This window comes from Malaclemys terrapin, chromosome 1 (assembly GCF_027887155.1).
Source record: "Malaclemys terrapin pileata isolate rMalTer1 chromosome 1, rMalTer1.hap1, whole genome shotgun sequence".
NCBI classification, from domain to species: domain Eukaryota; kingdom Metazoa; phylum Chordata; order Testudines; family Emydidae; genus Malaclemys; species Malaclemys terrapin.
This window is the reverse complement of record NC_071505.1, coordinates 77,261,477-77,282,709: the sequence shown is the minus strand read 5'-3', so window position 1 is coordinate 77,282,709 and position 21,233 is coordinate 77,261,477.

The following is a 21,233-nucleotide window of genomic DNA, read 5'->3' as shown; positions in this document are numbered from 1 at the left end:
AAAAGGGATGGAATCCAGATAAGGCCCAAGTATCAACCCTTTGCTTGTCAGATATGGAGACTTCCTAGACAGTGGAACTGGTGCACTTTCCTTGCACGAGGGAGGACAGGACTATTAGGACTTGCTTGGGGTATGTGCACAACATGGATATAGAAAGCTGTCTCGGGAGAGTTAGGGCATAAAATTCCATTATAGGCTAATGCAGTAATTACATGTGAGGAAAGGAGAAAGCTACCTTGCGACCACCATAGCCCAGTCTCACCTGTGGATGCTATCTCATCAGAGACTTGAACATCAACCATAGTCACCTGTGTCCCAATTGTGCAGAGCATTAAAGGTGTATTACAGATGAACAGGCACTTTTCTTGCCCAAACAGCCATTGTCTGGCCATGTCAGAAGAAAGACAGGAAGCAAAGGATGTGGTTTAATTAGGCTACAATTTTATTCACTTAAAATGGTGGGAATATCTGGTAATAAATTGTACGGTGCAAGTCGTCATTTATTTCCTTAATTGTTTTCACCTACTTGGGGGACTGCCATCTGCCCTCCCCCTTCCCAATCTGGTTCTAGACAGTGTATTGCTCTGACCCTACTGCCTCATAGTGGAGCCCCATGACTGCATGTAACCACAGCAGGTTCCTCTGCCATCTTGTTCCAGCAGCTGCTGCTGTTGGATGATTGATGAGAGTCTGGCATTGCCACCTTACTGGCCAGGGCTGGGTGGGTAATTTCTCCCTTGCCTTTTGAGACCCTGGCTCTGCACTACCCCCTTTACTGCCTGGGGGATTTCCTCCACTACTCCTTGCCCTATGTACTAGGCAACATAGCCCTGCACACTTTCCCTTGTGTATGGGGATTTCTTCCCCACCCCTTGCCATGCTATCTATGTTCCCCAGCATTCCAGGAGGGGAGAGGGAATTCCCCTTATCCCATCCCAATCTCAGAACACTGTTGTGGTGAGTATGTGCATGCATCTGGAGCCTCCTCTGTGAGCCCTGAGGAGCTCTGCTGCTGTTGACAGCCTGATCGTAGTTAGAGAGGCCATCTTTGGAACAGCCCAGGGTAAAAATACCACCCTGCTCCAGTCACCTGGAATGCAGTATCCCTCCTCCCCACACCTGGTGCAGCCGCTTCCTGTTCCATCCAGGTAAACATTCCCCTTCCTCACCCTTTGCCACCAATTGCAGAGGGAGCCCTTTTAGGGGCAATAACCCCTTTTCTTCCCTCCTATTGGAAAAAGGACACACTGCTTATAGTTAAAGTGAGTCTTAGTTGATGCAGGGGCCTTATATGGACTCTATGGACCTTTGTGAAATTACTAGTATCTGTATATGACCCATGAACTATTTTGAGTCTGTAAATATGTCATGTTTTCTTAAATGGGCTGTGTATGTATATTATATTTTTTTTCAATCATTCTTTCTGTGCATGCAGGAGTTGCTTCCATTTTCTATTTGTGCCTGAGTATTCTAACATCTCCTGTATGTACTTCTGTTTTCTGTGTTGTCTGTTAGCATTTGTCTGAAATACATGCCAGTATTCCCATAATAAGTGTAGGAGCTTCAAGTTAATCAGAATTCATTTCCTTTTCATTCTAATATAAATCCTCAAGGCCACATTTAACTTATTACTCCATGCTGCTCTAGCAAATCTATCCTATTGATGAGTCATTATTTTCCAGTTTTTCTGCTTACTGATATCCATGATCCCATTTTCAACCTCACTAACACACAAGTGAAGATTAAGAGATATTCATTTTGGAGGAAACATTCCCCATCAATTTAGTTGTGCCAAAAAACGAGCTTCTGAGAGCAGACTACCATATATGCTTGTCCTTTGCCAGGAATTCTCTTAATATGGAGAAAGGGTAGAATTCTTCTGAGAAGTTTTTGGAGAGGAAAATTAAAGAAACTTGATGTGTTTCTGTTGAGAGAGTGATCGTGGGAATCTGAAGTAATCCCTTATCTTTTCCTTTCAAAACTCTTTTACGCATAGATTTTATATAAAATGTGTAGTATTGTAAAAATACTTTACGGTGTTAGTTGGACTCCGTTCAAACTCACTTTCAGTTGTAACTTCTTTTCTAAAAAAAAATGTGGGCATGTGGTATGAATTCATGAAAAAACTCAACAGGTTATAGATCTAAGAAAGGCATATATCCAGGAAAAAAAAAAAAAGTTCACTTCCCCTTCTCTCAGTTTATGGGTAACTTGGTGTACTTGAAATGGTTCTTTTCTCACTAAGAGCCTGATCCAAAGCCTGTTTAGGCCAATGTGACTCTTTACATTGACTTCAGTGAGCTCTGGATTGGGCCCCAGCCTTTGTAGTTCCCTCAGATGCATATTGAAAAGACATGTAGCACCTATTGCTCCACAAATACTAGATCAAGAATGTTTGGGTACATATTCAAAGTTTTCTGCAATTTATAACTATACATATTACCTCTGGGCACCTTGCATCTCAATAGAAAAAATACCATTTTGTTTTATTCTTTCAAAACTTTTTTTTTTTTTTTTTACCACCAGGTCCATAGCTGATTTATCTTTCAGTTGTAATTTCCAGGTCAACTTATTGGTTAAAATGGTACACTTCCTTTCTATTAAACTTGTATCTACCACTTTGATTTTGTTCTGATATGTATAAGCTTGTATTTTTACTTTAAACTGCTGTAAAATAAAGATGTATCCAACTTCAATGCCTAAAGAAGAGACTTCACATTGTATTCTTTATTCTAAAGCAAACACTTTGCACATCTTGTACTTGGGGGGAAAAAAACACATCTATCACTACAATAATAGCTTATGCTATCTATGTATGCTGTTGTGATTTAAGTGATAGTTGTCATCTAATCTGGCAGTTATGTGGTGCTCAAGCTTGATTCTTTGTTGTATTTACACCGATTATAAACTTATTGTGCATGAACCAGTTACATTTTTGGATTGGGTGTCTGTACAAAGGGGCTCTGATTTCCACTGTAGGCTTCTAGGTGCTATAATAATAATAATATTATATTCAGATGCAGGACCTGAAATCTCAGTTCATTTGATAAGATTTACTTTCTAGCAGAAAGTGATTTTGTAAATAATAAATGTATTATGTTCTGACTAGAATATCTGAGGTGGTTGAGCTAAACAAAAGCAAATGTAAAGTTTGTGTGCTGCACTCAATATGTTTGACACCTACCGTCATCCACAAGACCATCCATTCTATGCTAATTATGAAAGCGTTAATACTTTATCTAATATAATATACAATGGAAAGCATGTTACCATTTGATAGAATATCTCTTATTGGAAACTTCCCTGACCAGATATAAAAATATCGTAGTAACTTACTGACAAACACTTTTTAAAAAAAAATAAACAAGTTATGTAAGTACACTGGAAAGTGAGCCAGCTTATGATATAGGTTTAATAAATAAATGATGCATTTGATGGGATCCAAAACTTTGAGAAGTAAAGAACCCTAGGAATGTAATCAGTAACAAAATGAGTCCACTGAAGCCAGGCTCGAAAAGGGTGTTTTTTAGATGGTGGAACTGGACTTTTAAAGAGATTTTTGATGTATTTGTAAATCACTGGTTTTGTAGTGCTGTTATTTTGAGATCCAGAGGCTGTAAAGTATATGCATTAAACCCAGATATATTGATTTCCAGATCAGCTTTACCTTCAGTTAGATGACTTCCTTATTGTCTTAATTACTTGTGACTGATATTCTTCAAAGGCAATCCAAGCTTAACGAGTACAAATTGAACATTTTTTCTTGACCATTGCCTGCTCCTGAATTCAATACTTTGACACATCTGTGCTTAGTTGCCATAATGAATATTCACATATTCTCAAGAGTTGCATCAGTTTCTTGGCTGTGGACAAACTCCTGTTTTTCCAGCTGCTATCTAATTATGGCAAGGCTTTAGATTTCCAGTAGCTCATTTTCCAAGCAAGTTGCAAAGATGGCAGTGTTTACAGGTGAATTGCTCTCAGTTAAATCGATAGTCATATGATCAATTAATTTTTGTAGGAAAACATTTTAAACTTTTTATCACTCCTTTTAGGACCGTTACATTAATGTCCTGTTAGAGCTCATCAGTATATTTAATAACGCAGGCAAGTGAAGTAATGTTTGAACTTAGTTATCTTTGACTATTAACCAGTTTTCCATGGAATATTGTTGATGCTGTGATTAATTTTAAAATATTTGTGCTTAATTTAATGTTTTCAAAGATGTTTAATAATAAGTGTACCATAAAGCAATGACTTGCTCTGGACACATAAGGATTTAATGTTAGATTCTCCAACTCATCCATTTCCTTGTACTCTAAGAAATGTGTATATCCCCATCTGACACTGCCTGTGCTGTAGCTGTCTCTTATGGTGGCCCTTTCTTTGCTTATACCTCTAACTGAGTCATCTGCCAAGGGGCACAGTGGGGTGTTTGTGTCTCTCCATCTTTTTTCCTCTCCATTCTCCTCTTTGGAATAGCATTGCTTTTGACCTTCTTCTTCTTCTTCAAATAATTCATCTCCCGACTCCTCATGGGCCACCTTCTTCTCTGACATCTGGCTTTTTTCTCTTCCTCCTCTCTGTCCCCCAACATCACCATTCTTGACTTCAGTTTTAATCTTGTGTAATCTTCCCCCCTCAACCACAGTCTTATTTGGGCTTGGCACCTGAACCAGCACTCTCACTCACCAGAACGGTCACTCGCTCTTCCTTAAATTCACCAAACCCTATTGCTTTTCAAATAGCCCTATTTGTACTCCTTTCAGACTACAACCTCATCTCCTTCGACATTTCTCATCTGTCTCCCTCCCAGTACTTTACTGTCTTTCAATCCATCAAGATCTGTTATTTCTCTGCCCCTGGTCTGCTCACACTCTCTCTTTTCCTGACTCTCAAATATTTTCACTCCTCTTTCTCCTCCATCCTAAAGCCTTTATCCCCTGTCTTCATCACAGTCTGGTGTGTTAACCCCCATCCCTGGCTCATCTCATTATCAAAGTCCTCTTCCCCTGCTCTTGTGGTTCTAGCCCAGTGTCCACACTGACTTCCTCTGCTACACATTTGTACTTCCAATCCCATTTTTTTCTGCCATATTCCTTTCCAAGCAGCATGATATTTACAACCCTGACTCACAAGCATACAGTCCCAAAATCTGCCATGACCTCCCTTTCTCCTTTTTCTTTCTTCTCTCCATCTCATCTAATATCCTTTGCTCTAATCTCTCCCATCCTAACAAATTGTGTCTTTTGCTCTCTTTTATCCCTTCACCTCCAAATTGGCTGAATGCACCATTTGCAACTGTTATTGTGAGTTCTTCTCTTATCTTCCTGGGTAGATTTCAGTCTGGCTTTTAACCAGTCTACTCCTTCTCCATAGTTAGATCTCAGGACTTCTACTTTAACCTCTTCCTTCTTGACCTCTGCAGCTTTTGACAATGTTGATCAGGTCCTTCTTAAAATCTTGTTCTCCCTTTGGCTTTTGTGGCTTAATCCTTTCCTGAGTCTCTTCCTATATCTCTAATCTTTCCTTTGGTGGGTCCTATTCCTACCACCACCCTCTTTCATAGGGCTCCCCTGTTACAGAATTTTTTTCTTTAGGATAACCTTATTTGCTCATATGGCATCTTTATTTGGATGACAAATCTATATCTCTGCTCCTGAACTGCCTCCTTCCACCCAGTTCCTCAGATTTGTCTAAGACTTCTTCTTTTTCATATCTTGTCATTTACTTAAAACTTACCGTGAATAAAACTTGTTGAGAGTAAAAAATTATGTTTTTTTTCCCTTTTATGGTTTCTTTGTTTTAGCTATTGGATTTGGGAAGTTTCTAACATATTTATTTTTTAATGAAAATGATCAAAAGGAAGCATGACATATAAGAGCTAAAATCCCAAAAAGCTATTGTTGTGCTAATGGATCCCTGTTCATTTCATAGGCCATTGCTATTTAACCTACACTCAAGATGCATTACTTAGAATCTCCCTACAATTCATTTGGCCATCAGTTCTGTTTCCCTCCCGGGGGGTATATAGTCCAACTGGGGCCTATCTCAATACCCCTTAGTTTCAAACAGTCCAGGCCCTGAGGGCTGTGCCCTCAGAGCTCCCTGCCTGGACACTCTTCACCTCTCTGGACCTTTCTGGCCTCAGGTCTCTGGCTGGGCCACTAAAAGAGCTCAAGTATCAGAGGGGTAGCCGTGTTAGTCTGAATCTGTAAAAAGCAACAGAGGGTCCTGTGGCACCTTTAAGACTAGCAGAAGTATTGGGAGCATAAGCTTTCATGGGTAAGAACCTCATTTCTTCAGATGCAAGTAATGGAAATCTCCAGAGGCAGGTATAAATCAGTATGGAGATAATGAGGTTAGTTCAGTCAGGGGGGGTGAGGTGCTCTGCTACCAGTTGAGGTGTGAACACCAAGGCAGGAGAAACTGCTTCTGTAGTTGGATAGCCATTCACCGTCTTTGTTTAATCCTGATCTGATGGTGTCAAATTTGCAAATGAACTGGAGCTCAGCAGTTTCTCTTTGGAGTCTGGTCCTGAAGTTTTTTTGCTGTAAGATGGCTACCTTGGAGGTATATATTGTCACCAAATTTGAAATAATTGTGTGTGAGGATAAAGTCACAGAGCTCAGCAATACGTTGTGCTGTGTCATCATCAGGGATACTGTTCCTGACAGCTTGTATTCCAACCCATGCAACAAACCTCAATGCCAACTCTGCCCACATATCTACACCAGCAACTCCATCACAGGACCTAACCAGATCAGCTACAAGAGGATAAATGGACACAATATAGTAATAGAAAAGTAAGGAAGGTGTCATCTGATTATGATTCTGAAGATTTTTAACAATTTCATTGATATCACCATCTGTACTGTGGCAGGAGGGATTCCCTTCACCCTGGCTCACAGCTCCATAGGAATGGCCATAATGAGTCAGACCAAAGGTGCATCTAGCCCTGTATCCTATCTCCTGACAGTGGCTAATATCAGCTGCTTTAGAGGGAATGAACAAAACAAGTAATCATCAAATGATCCATCCCATCACACATTCTGAGTTTCTGTCAAATAGAGGCTAGGGACACCATCCCTGCCCATCCTAGCTAAGAGCCATTGATGGACCTATCCTCCATGACCTTACCTAGTTCTTTTTTAAACCTGTTATAGTCTTGGCCTCCACATCTTATGGCAAAGAGTTCCACAGGTTGACTGTGCATTATATGAAGAAATACTTCCTTTTTGTTTGTTTTAAACTTGCTATCTATCAATTTAGTTTGGTAACACCTAGTTCTTGTGTTATGAGAAGGAGTAAATAACACTTTCTTATTTACTTTCTCCACACCAGCCATGATTTTATAGACCTCTATCAGATCCCCCTTAGTCGTCTCTTTTCCAAGCTGAAAAGTCCCAGTCTTACTAATATCTCCTCATATGGAAGCTGTTCCATACCCCTAATCACTTTAGTTGCCCTTTTCTGAACCTTTTCCAATTGTAATATATCTTTTTTCTTTTTAGTTGGGGCAGACATATGTACATGCAATATTCAAGATGTGGGCATGCCATGGATTCATATAGAGACAATATGGTATTTTCTGTCTATCCCTTTCTTAATGATTCCCAACATTCTGTTAGCTTTTTTGACTGACACTACACATTGAGTGAATATTTTCAGAGAACTATCCACAAGGACTCAAAGATCTTTCTTGGGTGGTAACAGCTAATTTGGACCCCATCATTTTAGATGTATAACTCCATGGAAATTTTGATAAGTGTTGTCAGAAATGGGATGAGTTGGGTATCATTCCAAAGGCCTTTCTCCCACAAACACGTTACCAAACATGACAAGCCTAGAACAATTGTGTGTGTAGATAAATATTTGAGCAAATATTTAAAAAAACAACTTTAAAATATTATACTTTAACACGGATGCATTGCTTCCGTTAAAAATTGGATCTTTGGTAATCCTAGGGAAGTTAGCATTGACATATAGGACTGAAAACGTTTATTCATGAAAATCATCATCAGTATCTTCTCCATCTAGGGTGTCACTGCTAGAGACAGTATCACACTGATACTCATTGAACTGCACTGGCACAGCTCAATACAAGACAAGCTGTTGGCCAAACATTTGCAGGGTGGTGAGCACCTGGTTTTTGCACACAGAAATTTGATTAGATGAAGGATTAATTTCAGAGTGCACATGGTATTTCATTCACAACTAGTGTGGTCAGTCCATCCTCCAAGACCCATGCATGCCCAGTAGGGAAGGGTATTTTTGGATACAGTTGATCATAAATTATTCCAAAGCCACTCTATTGTTTGATAATTTGTCCTTTTGATAGCAGGTATAAATGCACCCCTTGTGGGTGGCAATTTTTCTTCATTTGTCTGATTCTTGGAAAATGTCAATGAAGACAGCTCTGCAAGTGTTGTAATGTTGCTGTTCAAATGGTAAACTGGGCATATGAACACCTCCAGTGCATTTCTGACCTCATTAGTGACTGTCTCAGCCATTCAGAGTGAGGAGAAAACATGCGGAAGCTGAATCAAATGCTTTCTAGTAAGATAAGTTGGTCTTTTAATTCAACCTTCTTGAAACGGCATGGATATCTGGCAGTCCAATGGCTTGTAATGGTATGAGTGATAGGAACATATCTCTGAGGGATAAAAAGCAATTCTGTTTCCCAGCACAGGCACAAAAACAGAATCTTGTAGAAGTCTTGGGTAGCATCTCAGAGAGAGCGCTAGAACTTCTCTCTCCCGTCCAAAAACACAGAGTATGGTAGCACCTCTTCGTGGCACTGATGGCATGCAAGATAATTTTGGTGTGAGATTTCTCATGGAAACTATGAAGACCTCTACTGAACAGTGCAAGATAGCAGCTTCATTATGCCACATGACAACAAAATTCTTTAAGTAATTTTTCGCACGAGAGAGCATTTTTTTCCTGTGAGGTATATGGCTAATTCATTCTTCATGTCAGTATGAGACAATAGTTTCTTCATTGTAACATTGGGAATGTTTGTAGAGTCAATGATTTTTGTATTGGACAGGTGCAATAATATTATTATAATAATAATATTGGTAATATTTTAATTGATTTATCTCTATATGTGTGAAACACAAGGTGGACTTTGTCATAGTTCCAGTATTTTCTCTGTAGTGTCATAATGAGGTGTTCAGCCAAATCTCAGCAGATGTTAATATTTTGGTTTGTTGAGAGCTTGTACCTCAGCCACGCTAGCCATGATTGCTCTGCTGAAAAGCCTCTGATTGTATAAGGTAGTAGCCACATTGTCTGTACGTGCTTGCTTAGGAAGACCATACCAGATGTGCAATAGTTTGTTTTTTGCCTGGCACATATGGATTGTTCCATCTCATTCAAGCATCAATACTGGCACCACAGAAGACTCATGCTTTCCAAAGTCTCTCACAGATCAACATCACACTGAGATCTGGACATGAGTAGGAGACGAACCAACAATGACCTGTCTGCAGTTAGCTTTGTATCAGTTCCTGGCATCTTCCTTCACTCTGGCTGTCTTCTTTGCATTCGAGCTCAGCTTTAGTCTGTACTTCTAGATTGGAGCCCATAGATTGATAGAGCCTTAGATAATTTTTGTTGGTTTTTGAAGGCTTCATGCAAGTCTTGACCCAAAGTATCCAATCAAATGACCTCTTTAGCTATGTCATCATTTGAAGACTGCTGTTGTCATGATATTATGGAGATATCCTGTCTCCTAGAGCTGGAAGGGACCTTGAAAGGTCATTGAGTCCAGCCCCCTGCCTTCACTAGCAGGACCAAGTACTGATTTTGCCCCAGATCCCTAAGTGGCCCCCCCAAGGATTGAACTCACAACCCTGGGTTTAGCAGGCCAATGCTCAAACCACTGAGCTATCCCTCCCCCAATTTGATGGATTGGATATTAATATATCCAATCCATCAAATGGGTTGTCAGTGTGAGTAAGCTCATCCTGTAGTTTTAAAATTTCCCCTTCTTGGCATTTAAAAGCATGCAATGAGTCTAGATGGTGTTTGGGATGATTTTCCCAGAAGTAACCAGCCATGCCTATATTTTGTTCAAAAATTGATGGCATTCTCGGGTTGTCAGAGCATTTTGGAGGCTGTGTTATGCCCACAGACTATCCCTCCCCTGCTCTATGACTTTGATTGCTCTGTTTTCGTGTTCTATGGCTTCATCTGAACCAAGTGCACAGAAAGGAACTGGTGACCTTTTAACAACCCAATTATCTTTTCAAAAATTCTCCCATATGTCAGGTCAGATTTTTCTACATGTTATTACAGCGAGATACCAGTCAGTCATCACAGAATAGCTTGCTAAATCTATAGGGGAAAAAAGTATTTCACAGAGTCTTCTAGCGCTTTGGCATGCAAATTCAAATTAGCAGTCCTTGACAGTTCAAATAAAAAGCAGCAAAAGACTCAACCATCTTCGTGTATTGTCAGACCACAAAAGTTGGCTTTGTCACTGATTTAACCTCATCAAATTCCTTAACCCATTCTGTGATATTGCAGCTTTTCATAGTGTGCAACAGGTCATTGAAAGTAGAATGTACACTGGATGTGTGGAACTAATCTTGCAAGTCCTGTGCCCTTTGGGAAATGACTGCAAGCACATTAATATGCTTTTCAAAGAAGACATCTAGGTAGCATTTTTGAATGGCACTAGTGTGTACATCTATAGAACATCAAAACTTTTTTCTTGCAAGAATTTGGTTCACAGTATGCCCTATAAAAATCCCTGAGATCTCAGGAATACCAGTGTCATCATCAAAGGAGCTGATTGTGTGTATTGCTGCAAAGAATTGCTTCAGTTCTCTAGGACACAGATGCCATCATGAAGATCATCATGGGACATTATCAGATGTTGAATAGGCCTGTAAAGGCCCATGTTTATTGTCACAACACATTTTGATTCAGTTCCATAAATATACTTATTCATGCATTCCAGTTGCATAAATTGAACTGAGTCATCAGTGGGGCTTGCAGGTATGATTGCATATATGAGTCTTTCAGTCTGGCACCTTGTATAGTACCAAGTTAAAGGCTGGCCCCATTGGAATGTATCTTTTGCATGACATGGTATGTCTTGAGTGTCTAGATGATTTGAAGGTACATCATTCTCTTCAGCTGAAGCTGTGCTCAGTAATTTTTTTCACCTCTGGGGTGCATCCCACTTTTGCACAATAACTAAGTGAGGTCAAGGTTAGTGAATGTAAAAGATTCTAGTATAGTCAATTTAACTGCTGCTTCATTGAAAATTGGATTTCTTGGCTTCAGAATTTTTGGACCTTGGTAGGAAAGTAAGTGAGTCAAGAAGACAGGACGCTCCTTCAAGGAATGGTTCTTTGCTTTTCCAGAGAGCACTTGATCATGGGACTGGTTCTCATTAATAAACTCCTAAGAGCAGACCATAACTGTATCAGGAAGGGTAACCTTTGCCATCTGCTGTATCTTCAAGGAAATCTAAGTTAGCAGCAGCACAAAATATAAACCTATCCTTCCTGTGGTTTCGGAGAATGTATACCCTTCATTCAGTTCCATGTAGCAAAGAACCACATTTATAATTGCAGTCTCCAGGTGGACTACTCTGTAGTCACTGGAGAACCTAAAGCTGTGCATAAGCTGCTATAGAATTTTGTTACAGGTTTTGGAATGAATTGATAACCAACAGCCATATGTAGTGGTAGATTATCACATGTGGCAGAGTTGTAATGTATGTGTTGGAAACCTGCCTTTCACTCAAGCATTCATACATAGTGATTTGCGATAAAATGGCCTCCTTGAGCGCCACCTGCTTGCTACCCTATCTGCTGGTGCTGAAATCACTGTGGCCACTAATGCACCACTTAAACACGTGCAGGTCACATGGTATTATTTTTTCAGGTTTGGCATCAGCTATGCTCTCATAAACTGAAGGACAAAATGTTTTTCTGTAAAAATTTAACAGCTGCAAATAGTTTTCATATTACTGTTGACATCAGCACTTTCTTCCATTTTTGGTAGCACCACACTCTTTTCCCCCCAGCCTTTAGGGATGTGTGCTGTAATTCATTTCTTCAGACAGGATTGCTAAAAAATGTCCATGTTCCCCAGTTCATCTTCAATAAGGGCTTTAACTGCCTTTCTTCTAAGAATTTTTTCTTCTTCAATCCCATTCAAAGCACATTTCTCTGTACTTAGCCTCTTCATCAGCTATCACCACCACTTTCCCATCCATTAGAGTGTCTGCGAGGCAATTTATGAACTCAGCTGAGTCACTGTTTGCTGTAGTATATTGTTGGTGTGGTGCTAGTTGTGACACACAATATCATGTGTTTGTGTCTTTTGGGTCAATGCGGGAAGCAGCGTGGGCTGAGGGAGGTGCTGGCCGCCACTTCCCGCAGCCCCCCTTGGCCTGGAATGGTGAACCGCGGCCAGTGGGAGCTGCGATTGGCTGAACTTGCAGAAGCTGCAAGTAAACAAACCATCGCAGCCCACCAGCAGATTTCCCTGATGGGCCGCGTGCCGAAGGTTGTCAATCCCTGAACTAGCCCTTAGAATCACATACATTCCCAGACTATGTCATAGGCTACCTAGTCTTTCCTATGGGTTACCAGTTGTCCATTAATATTCTATGTCATTTTAAGTCAAGTAATGGGAGACATTCTTCCGGTCAGCTAATAAGATTGGATTAACTGTTTGTTTTTTGTTTGTTTTGTGAGGGGAGGAGTTACCTTACGCAAACTTTTGTAGAAATGTTTTAAAAGTGTGACGGATGTCACCCTACAATCCTCTGTATTTCTTGTTTTTCTCCAGAAGTCAAAATGCCGTGAAAATGACTTACCTTGTGCCTTGACTAAAACAAGGGAGTATTGGAAATTGCAACAAATATCACTGGTTATAAAATATTGAAATTATCGGTCTGCTTGGGTGCCTAAACATTTAGAAATTGTTTTACAGGATTATATCTCGAAATACTCTTTGTTCAAGATGATTTTTCCATAACCCTTTGTCACTACACATCTGTATATAAAGCAGCACACATTTTTCCTTACAATTCTCCTTCATTTTTGGATGCATTATTAATAGCAAAATATTATAATCTACTCTTTCCCTACGGTATAAACATAAAGATACTGTAGTTTCATAATTGAATTTTCCATTAAAAAATGTTTCTCTTCCCTATCCCCCAAATAAAATAAACTCTGGTGTGAATATTTATTGAATTTTCAAATAAAATGATATATTTGTATTTTGCTGATGCTTACCAATATGAATGACTCTGCTTTGTACATTTTATAGAATAAAGAAAATGTTTTAATGAAAAATAAATGGCATGAAAGAAGTTAACTACTGATGAGATTAGCTGTGCTCATTGCAGAAAAATGTACTAATCTAAAGCAGCATATTCACAAAGGGTTTGTTTATGTATGTATTTGCATTTTCTGATGTCTTATTAGTGACTTCAGTGGAAAGCTTCCAAAGGATTAATTGCTTGCTTTTGCACAAGTTCTTTATTTATCATCATCAACAGGCCTGTTTGAAAGAGGTAGGGGTTTTTTTTATGGTGTAATGTATCATTTACTGAAATTCTCTTTTTGGCAAGCTGACAAAAGTAGTATATTAGATGTTATGCTGTCTAATTACATGGCTTGATTCTAGTAATCATTTCGAATTTGTTAATCTCGATGCAGGAGGACAGAAAAGAAGAACACTGTAGCACAAGTCTTAAAGCTCTTTCCATCATACTATATCTAAGATAGGATAAAATGTCTGGAAAGTCTTAATTTGTAGCGTTCTCTAGACACGTCTGTTGAAATAATTAACTTATTAATTGGAAGGGTTTTTAGCTCGTGTTTGAGAAAAGCTTTTGTTACAGAAAACAAACTTCCCACAGAATGTTCATTGTGAATAACACCACAATGTCATCAATTGTAATATTTTTTTTAAAAAAAGAAGTTATGCCTAAAGAAAGCTTGACTGTTCAAAACATTGTTTTAGTTATTTAAGATAACTGGTATTTTTTAAATTTATTAACATTCGATTCAATGCATTTAATGGACACATCAGTGCATTTACTATCAAATAATTAAGAATACTATCCATAATTAATATAAACAACTAATTGAAAAGCTGTTCATGGAATATTTTGACAGGTATTTTTACCACGTCATAGGAGAGAGAAATTCTCTGCCATCCCCAGTGGTTAGAAAAACAAGGTGCGTAAGATAATATATTTTGTTGGACCAACCTCTGTTGCTGAGAGAGACAAACTTTTGAGTCACACAGAGCTCTTCTTCAGGTCTGGGAAAGTAACTCCCAGCATCACAACAAAATGCAAGGTGGAACAGATTGTTTAGCACATATTGAAAGTGACCATTGTAATTTGTAATATACTCCAAATATCAGCACACACAAACACTTATCTTCTTCAGATGATAAATTTAAAAACATATGTTTTCCATCTTCAGACTAAAGTTTTTGCAGGGAAAGCCTAGTCAAGCTGAAGAATTGGAATATATTACAGAAATCAATATGCTAAATATAATACTGGTCTCAAACTTTTGTGAAGTTTATAAAGACATTAATGGAATGGAATATAAATCAATATAAATGAGAAATTATATGAATGTCAGCCACACTATTGTTACTTTGTGTAATTGTATTTTTGATCAAAGAAAAGTATGGTGGGATATAAAATGTCAGCAGATTAATTATTTGTGCAAAGATTTACAAATTAAATGCATTTTAGTGACATATCTAAAACCGTAATATTTGAACAAACTACTCCCAAAGCCCAACTATAGTGCACTGTCTCTCTTAGTATTACACTGGTATTCTGTAGGCAGCCTTCCTGGTACCTGCTTTTGACTTATCTCTTATCTACTTTTGGTAGGTCTGTAGGTTTGATGGCGCTGTATATAATAATCCATCACAGGTTACAAGTACAGGAATGTTAAAGTAATTCTTAACATTATCAAGTGGAATCTTGGACTTTTAACACAAACATAAATGCACTTCAGACACTATTGGAACATTTCAGTTAGGTAATGTTTGTACTTTTAGGTAAGAGAACTACAGGAAAGGTCATGCCTGTTTTGAAACCAGACAAATAACTTTTGAAAACAAATCTGTGACCTAAGAACCTCTCAATGTCAACTGACAAGTGGGTACACAGGGGTTACAGAAATTTCATGAGCATGTCGTGTACATTCTAGTTTGCTGAAGAATATCATGTGAGGTCTTGTATGAAAGCAGGTGTCATGCTGGTCATCTATATCATTATGAAATGTATGTACCTGTACTATGCTGTGAGTTATGTATCTGTACCTGAAAATTATGTTCTTAAGCAAGTAAGGTAAAAACAAATAACCAAAAGGTGACATTCCTTAGACCAGTTCCTCCAGATAGGAGGTAAGAAATATATCTCTGTCAGGATGTAAATTAAGCATTGTAAGCTAACAGAATGGTTGTCCAATTACATATCCATTCAAATGATAATGAGGAGGCATGAAGTCAACAGGAAAGGAGCACACAGGAGGGGAAAAAACCCCAAGCCATAGGGTTTATTCTGTCCAGGAATAAGGACAATACATTTTTTTTGGGGGTGGGGGTGAGGTGGGTATAAGTAGAAGACAAAGAAGACATTCTGGTATCCCTTCACTGCGGAAGCAAAGGGACAGCAATTTTAGCTTCTTGGCAAAGAGGTGTCAGTCATGCTTGGTTGAAAACTCTGATGAGAACTTTGGGTGAGATAAAATGTCTTTAGACAAGAGTAACTTGTTAGTTGAGTCTCTAGAAAGTGTTATGATTTTGTTTTATGTGTAACTATTGGTTTCCAATATTCTTACTCACTATCACTAGAACTCTTTTCTTTGACAAATATTCTTGTTTTCACTGTAAATAGATGTAACTGCTGGTGTTAAGCCAAGGGGTGGTCCTCAGCTGAATCTTACAAGCTGGGGTGTATACTGTTCTTTTGGGAACAGCAGGCTTGATAGAATGCTCAATGGAGAAGGCCTGCATGCTACAGGGCATGCTTAGAGAGGACTCAAGTGTTGGTATGTGCCCTTCACTAACCTGCAGAGAGGGAGCAAGGCCTGCAGGGTCCTGGAAGGTGGTGCTTGTGTGCCAGAGACTGATGGATTCAGGGGGCTGATTCACAGTAGGCACAGACAAGGTTGTCTCATGCTGAAGGGCTGGTGGTAGTGAAGTAGTTTACAACCCTGGAGAGCATCACGCATACATTTAGTAAAAAATGTGGAGTAAAATTATGAGTATGTTTCTGAAGTACATATCTGAACATCCTTTCCATAGACATATTAGTGAAAATAGACCTGTGGAAATCAAATGCATAGTCCAGTTTAAATGACCAAATGTCCTTTTATTCCTAGGACAGTCTAGTCATCGGAGCCTTAAAACAGAGCAGATGTACACTGTTTCTTTAAATCTGGAGCAGGAACCCAGACAAAGTGTTCTAGGCAGGAGATTTACAATGAAACAGGGAGTCTGTAATGCAGTGTAGTACAGGAAGGGCATAGTTTGAGCAATACTTGCTTAACTCACAGGGGCACTATGAGCGTAACTAATGATCTAGATCATTGGTTCCCAAACTTTTCGGCATCACGCACCCTTTTTAATTTTCGAGAAACCCTCATGCCTCCCACCTCTCCCTTACCATCATCCAACCCCCTTTTTAACAAATTCAATTTGTAATTTAAAATGAAAAATAAACACACAAACTGGGTATAATTTTTTTTATTTAAAATTAAAAATAAGCACAAATAGTTTTTTCTTGGCACAAAAATGTAATAAATATGTAATTTAAAATAAGAAATAGCATAAACAAAATGAATTTAATGTGAAGGACGCTGCTGCATTTTCTTCACGAGTTGGGAAATCCTAAGTTTGAAAGATGAAAGTGCACAATGCAAATCATATTCAACATCCAGTTGATTCCTTTGTTTCATTTTTATTATGACTAAACTCGAAAAGCTTTTTTCACAGAGGTACGTCGATGAAAACGGAACAATAATACCCAGCGCTTCTTCTCCAACTTTTGGGAAATTGGGAAATATTTTATCCAAAATTCCTCCAGGTTTAAGTTTTCGAAAATATCCTTCACTCTTGAATCATATTTCATTTTGAGTGCTTTTTCTTGCAATACTTCTGGCAATGAATTGACATCAACATTGAATAGATTATGTGCTAATTTCTGAACGGGGTTGCCAGAAAAGTTGTCTGGAAAATAGCGGATGAATTGTCAGCAAGGCAGTCCAGATGAAACACAATTTTGTTTTTTGCATCCTCTTTACAAAGTTTCAGTGACTGATGAAAATGTTGGTAAAGACAAAAAATTAGGCATCTGAGCTTGCGTTCGACGTTTCCTAAGCTTGATTTTTTTCCGTAAATGCTTTTATGGCATCGTGTTGCACTATAATGTTTGCAGTGTTGTTTCCTTGCGGCTTCAAATTGAGATTGTTCAAAGATTCAAAAATGTCCAGGAGGTATGCCAGTGAAAGTTGAAACATTTGGTCCGTAAACGACCGATATAACTCTTCTTTTTTCTGTTGCTTGAGGAAAATTTCCACTTTGTTTTCCAGTTAGAATAATCTCGAAAGCAAGTTCCCTTTGGAAAGCCATCGTACCTCCGTGTGAAACAAAATAATTTTATGATCCACACCCAAATCCGTGCAAAGAGCTGCAAAACGTCTCATATTTAAGTGCTGTTCTTCACAAAATTGACAACTTTGATGGCCAAATTCAACGAGTCCCATAGGTCATCTGGAAGGGTTTTAGCAGCCAATGCTTGTGAGTTATGACGCAGTGAGTCGTGATCATGGCTGGATTTTTTTCTTTCACCAATGTCACAAATCCAGAGTGAGAGCCAAGCATCACTGGAGCATCATCTGTGCATACACCAACCCGTTTTTCCCCAGGAAAGTCCATTTTCGTCAAAAAAAAAAAAAAAAAGTTGGAAACCGTTTTCGTAACATCAGAAGCCTTTGATGTGGTCATCAATTCCTTTGAAAAAAGCAGTTTTTCTTTCACAGTTCCATTGTTAATTAATCGAATGTAGACGAGCAACTGACAGCATTGTGCTAAATCAGTGGTATCGTTGCACTGAATTGCAAAAAAAAAGAAGCTTTCACTGCCTCCACAACTTGAAGTTTTAGATCTTTTGCCATGTCATCGATGCAACATTTTACAGAATTGTCAGAAAGCAAAATTTCCATTATTTTTTTTTTCTTGCTTTCAACACCGAGCACAATATCAGCTGCTTTCAACAAGCAAGGCTTCACAAGAGTTTCTCCTATTTGCGCTTTCTTGGCTTTATCGATGAGCGATGACCATTCATAAGAATCTTCTAGCACTTTGGCCGACGCTTGATGAAAAACTCCAGTAGCGTCCAGCTTCATGCATTTTAAATTTTGAAGTTTAGCAGCAAAAAATTATTTTGGTTTGTCTTTCAAAGCGCTGTGGTTCTTCGTCAAGTATCGCTCCAGATGACTAGGTCTCAAGGCATCATTGCTGAGAACTCCATGGCATACTACACATTGAGGATGATCAATCCCGTTTTTTTCCATGACGGTGAAACCATACTTAATGTAGTCTTGATCGTACTTCCTTTTCTTAATCACGACCATAATAACAGATATAACTTAGATAATAAAAAAACCTATAAAAATAATTTTCCTGATTTGTGAATAATAACGGATGCAAGTTAATTTGAGTTATAGCAAATGTTTATTTACTACTACTATTATGAACGGATGCATGCTGCCCTATATATACCCCACCACCATTCCGGCAAGTAGCCGATCTTGTGTGGTGAGTGGTGGAGGTAACTGCTCCCACGATAGAACAGTCTTGAACATTCTCACAAATGAGTTAGGAAGTTTTAAAAAGTTCCATCACTTTCTACATTGTTCTTCGGCCTCACCACCAACTGAAAGGCAAAAAAATAAAAAATATTCGCATTTTGTGGTATGAAATTTGAAAACATTTCAGTTATATACTTTTATTTATAGTTGTATTTTTATTATTATTGTACTTTGTTATACCTTTATTCTTGTCTACTTATATTCATAATCAAAATCGAGAAGATTGTTAATACTTTATTGTAGTTAAAATAATATAGGTCTGTAATTGGACACTTATGAATATTTATTATGTATACAGAATGTGTATAATTTTATTGTCGATCTATTAAATAAATTTAAAATTTTTTTTTACCCTGATTAAAAAAAAAGTCATTATGAAAATTTCACAGCTTCGTGCCCCCCTTGGAATTTCTTCACGCCCTCCTGGGGGGCTTGCCCCTCAGTTTGAAAACCAATAATCTAGATTAACTTGCCCTGGTAAAAGCCAGCTTTTGGTGGTGACATAATTTTTGTGGGAGTGTGGTGTAGAAGCACAAATCACCTACCAACTCCTGCTCTTCCAAAAGCCAACTAGCATGGATCAGAAAATGGGCTGTGTTATCTTGTGAGAGGGTCAGGTAAACTGGGGTGAGAGGAGCTGATTCAGAGCTTTGATGTTCCCCAGCTGGAGTGTTGCCATCATACAATGGCCAACTTCTGTAGGGGTGAATTCATCTCAGGTACAACGGCCTGTGGAGACCCAAGATGTAATTTGCACCCCATCCGAATCAGTGCGTGTAAAGCACTTCGAGATACTTGCATGAATGGTGCTACATATCTAAAGATTAGAGAGGAGTATTAGTACTAAAATGCTGCTCTACTCAAAAAGTGTGGCTGTGCAAAAGTGTGACTTTCCTACTCAACAGATCTATGCTGTATGTGTTTCTGGCATCTCATGCTCTCACTTCTGTGACTAAAATATGGTTTCCATTCTAGTTAGCACTGTAGAGCCAACATGGTGCAAGTTATGGATTATCACCAGCACAGTTTACTGAGTTTCGGTCAGATATACTTGTGCTTAGATAGTGTGGGGATGGACAGTATAGAAAATCCTAAGAAATGTAGAAATCCTCTAAGCACAATAGGCTTTGCATAGGTTTTTATGGAGATCATAAGCTGAAGACAATGGGACTAAGGGTGTAACAGTCTTTTATTCATGAGATGATGCATGGGGGGGAGGGCGGGAGGGAAGAGTCCAGCCCAATTCTTGTGGGCCAGGCTGAGTTTGCAGGACTGCTAGTTGGAGGCAGAAGGGGATCTTTCATTTCTTAATTGAGTACCTTTAAATAGAGTCATTATTAAGACACAATAGCCATGGAACCACAGAGTGCTGTTTTTGCACAGAGACATTAAAGTCATGCAGGCTTTAACTTTCCAAATTTTGAATGTAATAATTCTATAAGGTAAATTTAACCCTTCAGCTTTCCACAAAGTGAAAACAGCTCATCACTGAGGCCAACTGAACAAACCAAATTAGGAGTTTCAAGTTAGAGAAATTTTAAACTATTGGAATACTTTATATGTTTTTAATAGTTTCTCATTTTCCAAATGCATCGTCTGATCCAATCCTAAACCTCTATATAGAGTAGTTATATCTAAATCTTGCATAGATGCATCATAACTTATTGCTTAGGTTCCCCCGCCCCCCCCCCCCCCACTAAAGGTCAGCACCTGTTTCTTCAAAACCTGTGAACTTCTTCTCATCACTGCAGTTTCATTTATTGATGGCTTGTTGTTTGTTTCATTTATTCTTCCTAACATTTTGGTTTTTAGGGGGGAGAGAATGAAGAAACAAAAACACGGTTAAAGTCAGATTATCTAAACCTGCCATTTGACAATAGGCTGTTCATTATTGGGTTGCCATATCCATATTTTGAGGATGGAACTTCGTTCTCCAGGTGACAAGGACTAGCATAGGGTCCTCTCTGCCAGTTGAGTGCAGCAGATAAGGAGGGTTAGCAAGCAGGAAAAGGAATCTGCCTTTCTGCAATTCCTGTGGACCCAACACTGTCCAAGTGAAGATAAGTGACTGAAGATCCTACTCCCAGCCTACAGCTTGTACTGTGCCCTTGTACCAGGCTGGGGTGGGTGGGTGGGTGAATTTCATGTTCCCAGCAAAAAGCTTAATTATTCTTCACTTTATGCACATAAAGTGAATTTTACCCTACATGTTGCCTATAAGGAAAATGGATACAAGGGGGAAACATTCATAGTTTTAAGATGCAAAAAGTGCCAGTACCGGCTTCATTAATATGTCCTGTTGGATTGCAAATGAACAGCAAAATAGAAAAAAATAATTTGTAAAGT